The sequence below is a fragment of the Triticum dicoccoides genome, chromosome 5B (assembly GCF_002162155.2).
Source record: "Triticum dicoccoides isolate Atlit2015 ecotype Zavitan chromosome 5B, WEW_v2.0, whole genome shotgun sequence".
In the NCBI taxonomy this organism is placed as follows: Eukaryota; Viridiplantae; Streptophyta; class Magnoliopsida; order Poales; family Poaceae; genus Triticum; species Triticum dicoccoides.
This window is the reverse complement of record NC_041389.1, coordinates 718,900,950-718,909,680: the sequence shown is the minus strand read 5'-3', so window position 1 is coordinate 718,909,680 and position 8,731 is coordinate 718,900,950.

Sequence of the window (8,731 nt, the reverse complement as noted above, 5' to 3'; positions counted from 1 at the left end):
TCCTCCCCATCCCATGCCCACTTGCTTCCCGGGTGAAAACCACAACTTTGTTGGACGGCGGCGACGCCCTTGGCGCCGTAATCTTCTTGAAGACGCTGTTTTTGGGAACAAGTGGGGCGGTGGGCTTCGGTGTGGTGTGGTTGGTGTGCGGCGGCGGCGGCAGCAAGTCTCCAGCGGCGTGTCCTCCTGGAGCGGGGCTCTATGTCCATGGTGCTCCTCGTGCGGCTGTTGTGCTAGCGATTTCCAGGCAGGGAGAGGATAGGGTTCCCCTCCGCCGGTAGTTTTCCTCACCAGCTCGCCGAGGAAGCCGGAGCTCCTGAGTTTTGTTCTTGGCCCCTGCTGCTGTTTCATCCTGGCAGCTTACCCTCTTTCTTGCTCGGCCTCTGGTTTTGGGTCTGGTTGGCTCTAGGCGAGTCGCCGTCAACATGTCAGGAACGCCTGGTTCCACTCCAGTGGCTTCCCTGGGTACCATCCAGGCAGGTTCTAGGGTGAACTAGTCCATCGCTCAACGGTGTGGCGCCTTTCGAGCCAGGCGAGGAGACAGGGTCTTCTTTGACGATGGACTTGTCTCGGTGTGTTTCCCACAAGTCCCTGGTGTTCTGGCAATGGCTTGCCTCTCATCGTCGTCGTCTCCTTGCATTGAGCCGGCAGATGCCTTCCCCATGGTTGTGTGCGTGCAAGAGGGCCATAGCATCCCCTAGCTGTTAGCTTCATGTTATCTAGTTGGTTGTGTGCTATGTGAGCTGCCTACCAGCGCCTTTGTATCTTTGCCGTTTTTTTTTCTCTGTGTGGTTAGTGGTTGTAATCTTTGTTATCCTGGCCGGTTGATGGCTTTGTTAATTCAAAGCCGGGCTCTTTCTTGAGCCTTCATTTTAAAAAAAATTGTTGTATATTCTGTTTAGAGAAGTCGATCATGTGACCCTCAAAAATAACGGAAAGTCGGTCATGTACGCAAGAGAAAACCTGAAAAGCTACAACTTGCACGCAACGCAAAATCTCTCCGATCTATTTTTCGTTCGCAAGTCTTATACCAGAGCTTCCGTCCAGAGAGTTTCGCGCGTACGTACGTCTGCGGCAAGACGAGCACTTACAGCGGGAAGGAAGCGATTAAGTTTTGTACGTATATACGTGCGTGCACAGCTCCTCCTGTGCGTAGTAGAGTTGAAAACCCAACAAATCCATGAAGCAAACTGCTATTGTAGTCGCGGGGGAAGCTCCAGCAACGAGCGCGGACTGCGACTGGACCCAGCTTCCTGCCGACCTGCTCATTCGTATCTTCGGCACCCTGCAGATCCCGGATCTCTTCAGCTCCCGCGCCGTCTGCTCTTCATGGCGCCGCAGCCACATGGAAGCTCGCCGGTTCCGGCTGTGCTCGCCGCACGAGAACCCCTGCCTGGTCTACTCCGCGGCAGACCGTGACGACGGCAGGGCCACACGCTGCACCACCTGTGCACGGACAAGCTCTGCCACGTCACTATCCCGGGGCCCGCCTTCCACTCCCGCTACGTCATGTTAAAAGCTATGTGAACCGACTGCCACATAATTTTTGCCAGAGGACAATCAAGAAAGAGGTGTTTGATTGATTCATGTTGGTCGCAAAAGCTACATCTTGTAGATCCTGTCCAATTGCGTTTTGCCAAATTATCTTTAGTTAAAATAACTTGTTTATGCACGAACCACATAAACACTTTGATTTTCAAAGGTACTTTAACTTTTCAAACATGTTTTGTTCGAGGAATCGCGCTCGAGTTGATAACATCCACGTACATGGATTTAACCGAAACTCTCCATTCTTAGTTAGTTTCTTTTTCTTCTACATGATTGTAGCCATGTCGTGCGACCCGTTCAGTAAAAATTGTGTTGGGGTACGTGTACACATGCCTAATCAAATGCTCTCCTATGCTAGGTTTGGGGACACCAAGTGGACTTAGATTGATACACACAGGGAATGCAAGCACTATGTTGATGTTTGTTACAATAGCCGCGATGGTTTGTTCTATGCTCTTCAAGCTTGTGGTGATGTGCATACCATTGATCTCCATGGACCATCTGCACTGGTGAATATTGTCTACAAGCACAAGGGGGATTACCGACAGTAAGTATATTGTACATGCACCATGGGGAGATATTTTTCAGATATGGATGTGGGTTCGATATCTTGAGGATCACGAGGAAGTGGTGGAGGACGAAGACAATAATGATGTCGATGGGGGTGTAGAACAGTTAGAGATGGTGGAGGCGGAGATAGAGATGGAGGAGGATGAGGAGAAAATAGAATCGGATGTAGAGGAGCATGAAGAGATAGAAGTGGTAAGCGGGGATTTGAAGACGGAGACTGAAACAGAAGAGGACGAGGAGGAAATAGAATCAGATGTGGAGGAGCGTGAAGAGGTAGAAGTGGTGAGCGAGGATTTGGAGACGGGGACTGAAACAGAAGAGGACGAGGAGGAGGTGGAGAATGCACATGTGTCGATGGAAGGGGACGAGGAGGTGGTGGTTGAGAACGCAGACGTCTTAGTGGAGGAGGAGGTGGACAATGCAGATGTGCCAGTGGATGAGGAGCAGACCATGGAGGAGGAGGAGGAGGAAGAGAAAGATCGTGTGACTGCTCGCTTTATTGTCTACAATTTTTTTCGTAAAGGTATTGTCTACAAAATTGATTTTGTTAAACAGAAGCTCATGAAAGTACACAATCTCAAAGATCACACGTTGTTCACGGGTTTCAACACTTCATTGCTAGTTCCGTCGAAGGACTTCCCCACATTAATACCCAATAGCATCTAACATACAGATTTATTTTTTCGAAAAGGGGGTTTGCCCCGGCCTCTGCATCAGATAGATGCATCTACCATACAGATGACTTGAATCATCATACATTCTTCAAAAGAATTAAATATGGACGGGCTTTGATTGACCAGGGCCTTCGGCAGGTTTTTATCTTCAATATGGAAGATAGCAGTATCATGAATATACTGGCTCCTAATTCTTCAAGATTGAATTGGCCCCCACCGGTTTGGATCCAGCCATAACTTTCTTGAATTTGGAGAAATTTATGTACCTAAGGCAAGGAAGTTGTAAAGTTTGGTGTTTCATCAATTAGGAATATTCTAAAGTTATTTAGTATGGCCTTACTGAATTGAAGATTTCCCCTCCATGTTCATACTTACTTGTACTTCTTACTACATCCAAGATTTTATATTAGGGGACGGAGGGAGTACTACTAAATATTGTGCATTGTGGTTATCTTTTTTTTAAACTTCATTATGGTTATATTTATTTATATTATCTCTATTTATGAGCAATTACTGTGATACATAACCTTTCATCTGGTACGTTGAGAAATAATGCTCGACAAATATTTTATATTATGATCTTCGAAGTGAACACACTTCACCCACGAGAGCCTTGCGCCGGGATCCGCCGGCTACGCAGACATACTTGTACTTCTACCAGAATCGCTGGGGTGGAGATCTAGGGAACAACTCGAGCTGGTGGAGTCGATGAATGAGGAACCGCTAGAGCCGGTGGAGTTGATGAGAAAATGAGTGGGTGGGTGGAGTTGATGAGAAAATGAGTTGGCTTCACCCGATATCCATCCGGATCAAATTTTAAATAGCCGGCTATAGCCCAACTGTAGCCCCGCTGTAGTGGTTTGAGCAAGGTGCTGCTAAATGATAGGATATGTGATTCATGTACAATTACCCAAAAAGTCCTAACACAGCCGGCTATAGCCTCGCTATAACTTATTTGAAGGACCGTTGCTATTTGGCATAACCCACTATTTAAAACAATGATCTGGCATATGCATGATCAGGACGGTGCATTGTGTCATATCAATGGCGAGTTGAAGATACTCTGTGTGTCGCACAAAGCTGATGCTGGGTTTCACGAACCCGTCACCATCATAGACACACTTGACGCCGTCGTTCCGGTAGATCGTCTTGACGAGCAGGAACACTGCCTGGATGCTGGTGATGGGGTTGAGGAGGTAAGGGTTGCTGACATCATCATTGGTGAACATATCGCCGTCATGGCACGCGAAGGTGAAGCCCTGCTTCTCGTGTGTTGGCCCCGGAAGGTGGCGCTGCTGGAGTGCCAGTAGACGGCAGCGTCGTTGGGCTCGTGCTGCTCATCGGCGTGTAGAAAGCACGGCGCTCGCTCTTCTAGTCTTTCCTTTTCCGACTCAAATATGGTTTAAATAAGATCAATGTAATATTGGATACAACCAAACAGTACATGAGCAACAACAGTACATGCTAATGAATAGAAAGGGAGACTGCAATATGCCTCAAAATTCTTGCTGAAGCCGCAACTTGACTTGCCGCTGTTGCACCACCATTGCTCTCACCATCAATGAACAACATCAAGAAGTCCGGCCACTGAAGTACCCACAAAGACTTTTAGAGAAACAAATCTCGTTGAATCGCCACAACAGTAGACCGTCCTGTAGGATGAAGACTATCAATCGTGTCGTCGGTCGGTCATGGCCTGCCTTATTAGTCTGGATTTGAGTCCCATTCTGGAATTACTCAAAGGTCTATATCCGAGAAAAGGAACATATTAATATCGCGAGGATACCAATTACATCCGACCTTTGTACCGACGGGATGTATAAAGACATCAAGGATACACACGGCCAAAAGAGAAAATAAAAAAAGAAAAGAAGAAAAAAAGCCCCGCCATGGTGATCAATCACTAGCAACAACAACACTCTAACCACCATGAAAGACAACACCCGACTAACAATGGGTTCTCCAAAAGCAACGCCTCCATGAAGGAAACAATGCATAAGCGTTGTCGTTGCCCGATCAAAAATCTTGAGTTTTCACCCTGGAGAAAGTCTGAGTTCACTCAAAAGACAATACCTTCAACAAGGTCATTGCCAGGTACAACCAATGAAGGTCAGATATTGAATTTTCACCCTCGGAATCGAGACTCGGTACTCAAGGAGCACCACCAAAATTGCACACCTCCAGTGCCGTCACCCCCGCTTGCCGAGGCCACTGTTGCAAGTCACAAAACACCTAACACACAGTTTTCTACGCATCCAGTACTTCTTTCCGCCAATGCTTCAAGACCTCCAATCATAGCCGCCATGACTTTCTCCATTCCTATCAATGACATGGAAATCTTGACCTAGACATGTCCCATGAATCCAATAAGAAAGCGAAGCTTCGCATCGCGCCCTTTTGAACTGATAATATAAGCGCGCGCGACCGGAGCCTTTCTGATCTAGATATCCAGGTGTGGCATTCGCCAATCCATATAGATCTCTGACGGGGAAGACCGAAACGCGTCGGTAGTCAGATCGAATAGATCAACATCAGGCAGAAGGACTTCGTGATGAACAAAGATTGCTAGGGCCTAACCACCACAACGCCAAACGCCTCCATGCCTTGGCATGGCCAAAACCGGTCCACGGCGGCCCAGATCCGGCCGAATCCAGCCTGCTATATACATCCGAATGTAGTCCGTATTGAAATCTCTAAAAAGGTCTTATATTTAGAAACGGAGGGAGTACAAAGTATAGAAAAGGGTATATACTAGGTGTGTTTTCTTTACTTGACTTGCATTTTTCTCTCTTAGGACATAAACTCTGTGGTTAGGATTTGTTTTTGATAAACTTGGTACTCCGTATTAACAAATTGAAGTCATGGTAGGCTAGGTGCATCGGGTTGATGATGCAGGGGTCAGAAGATCTTGTAAATGCATCGCTTGTTTAAAGCTCAAAGCATCCGGCCTACCCAAGGACAAATCTTATGGCCAAGGGACTCTGAGCTATTGATCTATCAGAGGACCAACAAGTTGATACTACTCTCTACCAGTACCATCGAATATATCTTATAAGGAGCAGTGCTTCCCTGAGCAGAAGATGAATACCTTGCTAGACAGTTTTGTTTTCTATCTCAAAATTATTCAACTACATTACATGCATCATTTGTTGTGTCTCTGGATGGATACTAAGCATAGAAGACACCAGGAATTGCCAACGGATATTCAGAATCACAGAATACATTCCCTGACTAAAAGGCATCCATTTCTCTCTGTATATTTCTTGTTTGTCTCTATGATGAAGGAGCAAGTGCCGATGTTCGACTAATCGATGGAATGACCTTCTGATGCCCACTCCTTGAAAGTGTCACGATACAATGCACCAAGGGATCGACGAGCTGGTGAGCATTTTGATGGGGAACGGGGTCAGCCTAGACAAGATATACATGTCACCGTTACTGTGAGTATATGGAGAAGAGGGCCCTAGACCTAGAGGATAAGACATCCGCCACTAAGGAGCCTGCGAAGAAGGCGAGACGCTGCTGAGCATCCTCCAGAAGATGGTAAAGTCCAGAGACTGCTTTTGAGGGAGGATGGGTATCCACAAATCACAAGCATGAACCGTGATGATTTTGACAGCTCTCACTGAAGTATCCTCATTCCTTTTATTCTGGCCTCGAACTTGCTTTGTTCCGGGACTCCTTGTGATAGGCTATATATGTATATCTGCTCTACTGATTTAGAACTTCTGCAGTTGTGCTGGTGTAGCGTATCTTTGGATTGCTCTGCATCAAGTGGACAGTGTGTTCTCTCTCTGTCCCTCATGTGTGGTGTTAGTTTATGTCCAAATAATCTGCAAAGAAGGGTAACTAAACTTGATAATCCTGATCGAAAGGTATAGGAACACTGCTCTCGTCTAGAATGCAGAATTGTAGATATTGTGCAGCGTCATGTCACAGAGCTGCATCTATCATGTTGCCCAGAAAGAAATTGCATTGAGAGGGCTCCTCCCTCCCCTCAGATATATGTTCACCTTGTAAGGTTTTCAGTATGATACTTCCGCGAAAACTGAAAACCTTGTTCATGCATTATATTTCGCAAAAGTATCGCCTGGCTGCGGAACCAAGTTCACTCTTTTTAGATCCTTCCACCCCTGTCTATTTTTGCTTCATTGGCTTCCATTATTTTCTTGCTTAGTTTTATATTACTATATGTTTATTGTCTATTTGTCCTCTTGTCTATGTTTCCTCTCTCTGACACCCTGCCAAAATACATGCCAATTGTGCTACACGAGGAGTGCCAAAATGGCATGAACACACCCGCACAGCCAACTAACGCCACCATTGGTCCAATATCATGTGTTTTAGTTTTGGGTTAAGTCCAATATATCATCCACCCACACAGCCAACTAGCGCCACCATTGGTCACCATTTATAGTTTTTTACTCTACAGATGATCCTTCAAAAGGAAGGTAAAAAGTGGACAGCCAAGGAATTAGAATATTAATAGAAACCACACAACATTGGGCTTTATTTTCCATGAACTTCGTACTAATACATTAAATCTAAGATTTGGCTAGGTGCATTGTCTTGATGATACACGGGTCAGAAGACCAAGAATCTTCTGCCTTTTCGAAAAGAAAAGTTGTAATTACATCGCTCGTCCAAAGCTCTACAGCCTCCTATATATCCAAGGACAAAACTCGTAATGAAGGAACCATAAACTATTGATCTATCAGGGGACCAGTGAATTGATACCATCGAATTCTCTTATAAGAAGGAACTAAGAAGGAAGGCTTGCCTGGGCAAAAGATGAATAACCATTTTATTTATTTTTTAGAATTGTTCAATCCCACTTCATGCACTATTTGTTGTACTCTGGATATTAGAGGTTTGAAATTAATAGTTATATATAGGCATAGAAGACACCAGGAATTACCAATGGATGGCTCAAATACAACATGTGCTCTCGGACTAACGCGGCCATGTGCAATGTGCTGTTGTAGGAGCTGATAGCAGCGCAGTATGCGGTGAAGACGGCGCAACAGTTGATGATAATTCAGAAATTGCGTCGTACAGAGATGATGCAGAATGTATGCTAAAAGATGCAGCAGCCCTACCGGAAGGGCAAGTGTGAATGCGGCAAAGTGGGTGGGCGAGACCAAGGCCATTCGCTCCATGTGTCGCTGCACGATGTAGCTCCAGCCGCTGTTAAGTCCGTCCTGCAGAGCGAATGAGCGTGGTTGATACTATCAATCCTCTCATCTCTAATAATCATTGATCTTTCAATCGGGCGAACCACCGATTGCCATGCTACTTTCCAGTTGGTTACCTAATGCAGAACAGAAAAATGATACCACCACTGCTGAGAATATAAGTCAGGCTCGGGTTCTTAGGTATTTGATTTGATCAGCGAAAAATGTGTTGTTGTTTTTGTGGCTTTACTTAGCTTGGTCCTCATGTTTTTTTTATAAACCCCATACTAATAAATTAAAGATCAACAAGGATCTACCATTTCAAAAACGAAAAAATATATAAATGCATTGCTTGTTTCAAACTCTCACAATGTCCTATCTAGACAAGGACAAGGCTCATAACCAAGGATTCTAAGCTATTGATGCATTGTAGAACCAGTGAGTCGACACCCTGACCTGTCAACGACGTTTCTTGTATAGATCAAAGCTTTTAAGCAAATGATGAATAGCTTAGTTCACATTTTATTTCTATCTCAACACCTTACCCGACCCCATGTTGTGCATTATTTGTTGCGTCCATTGATACTAGGGAATTTAATTTGATAGGCACAAGCATTCGAGGCACGAATTTCTCAATGGATAACCCGGATTACATTTGCACTCCTGGACTAACACGGCCATCTATGAGGTGGCGGAGTAGGTGGTGATGATTGAAAGAAAGCACATGATGATATGGTGGGTCCAACAGAGGCAAATATTCTACAA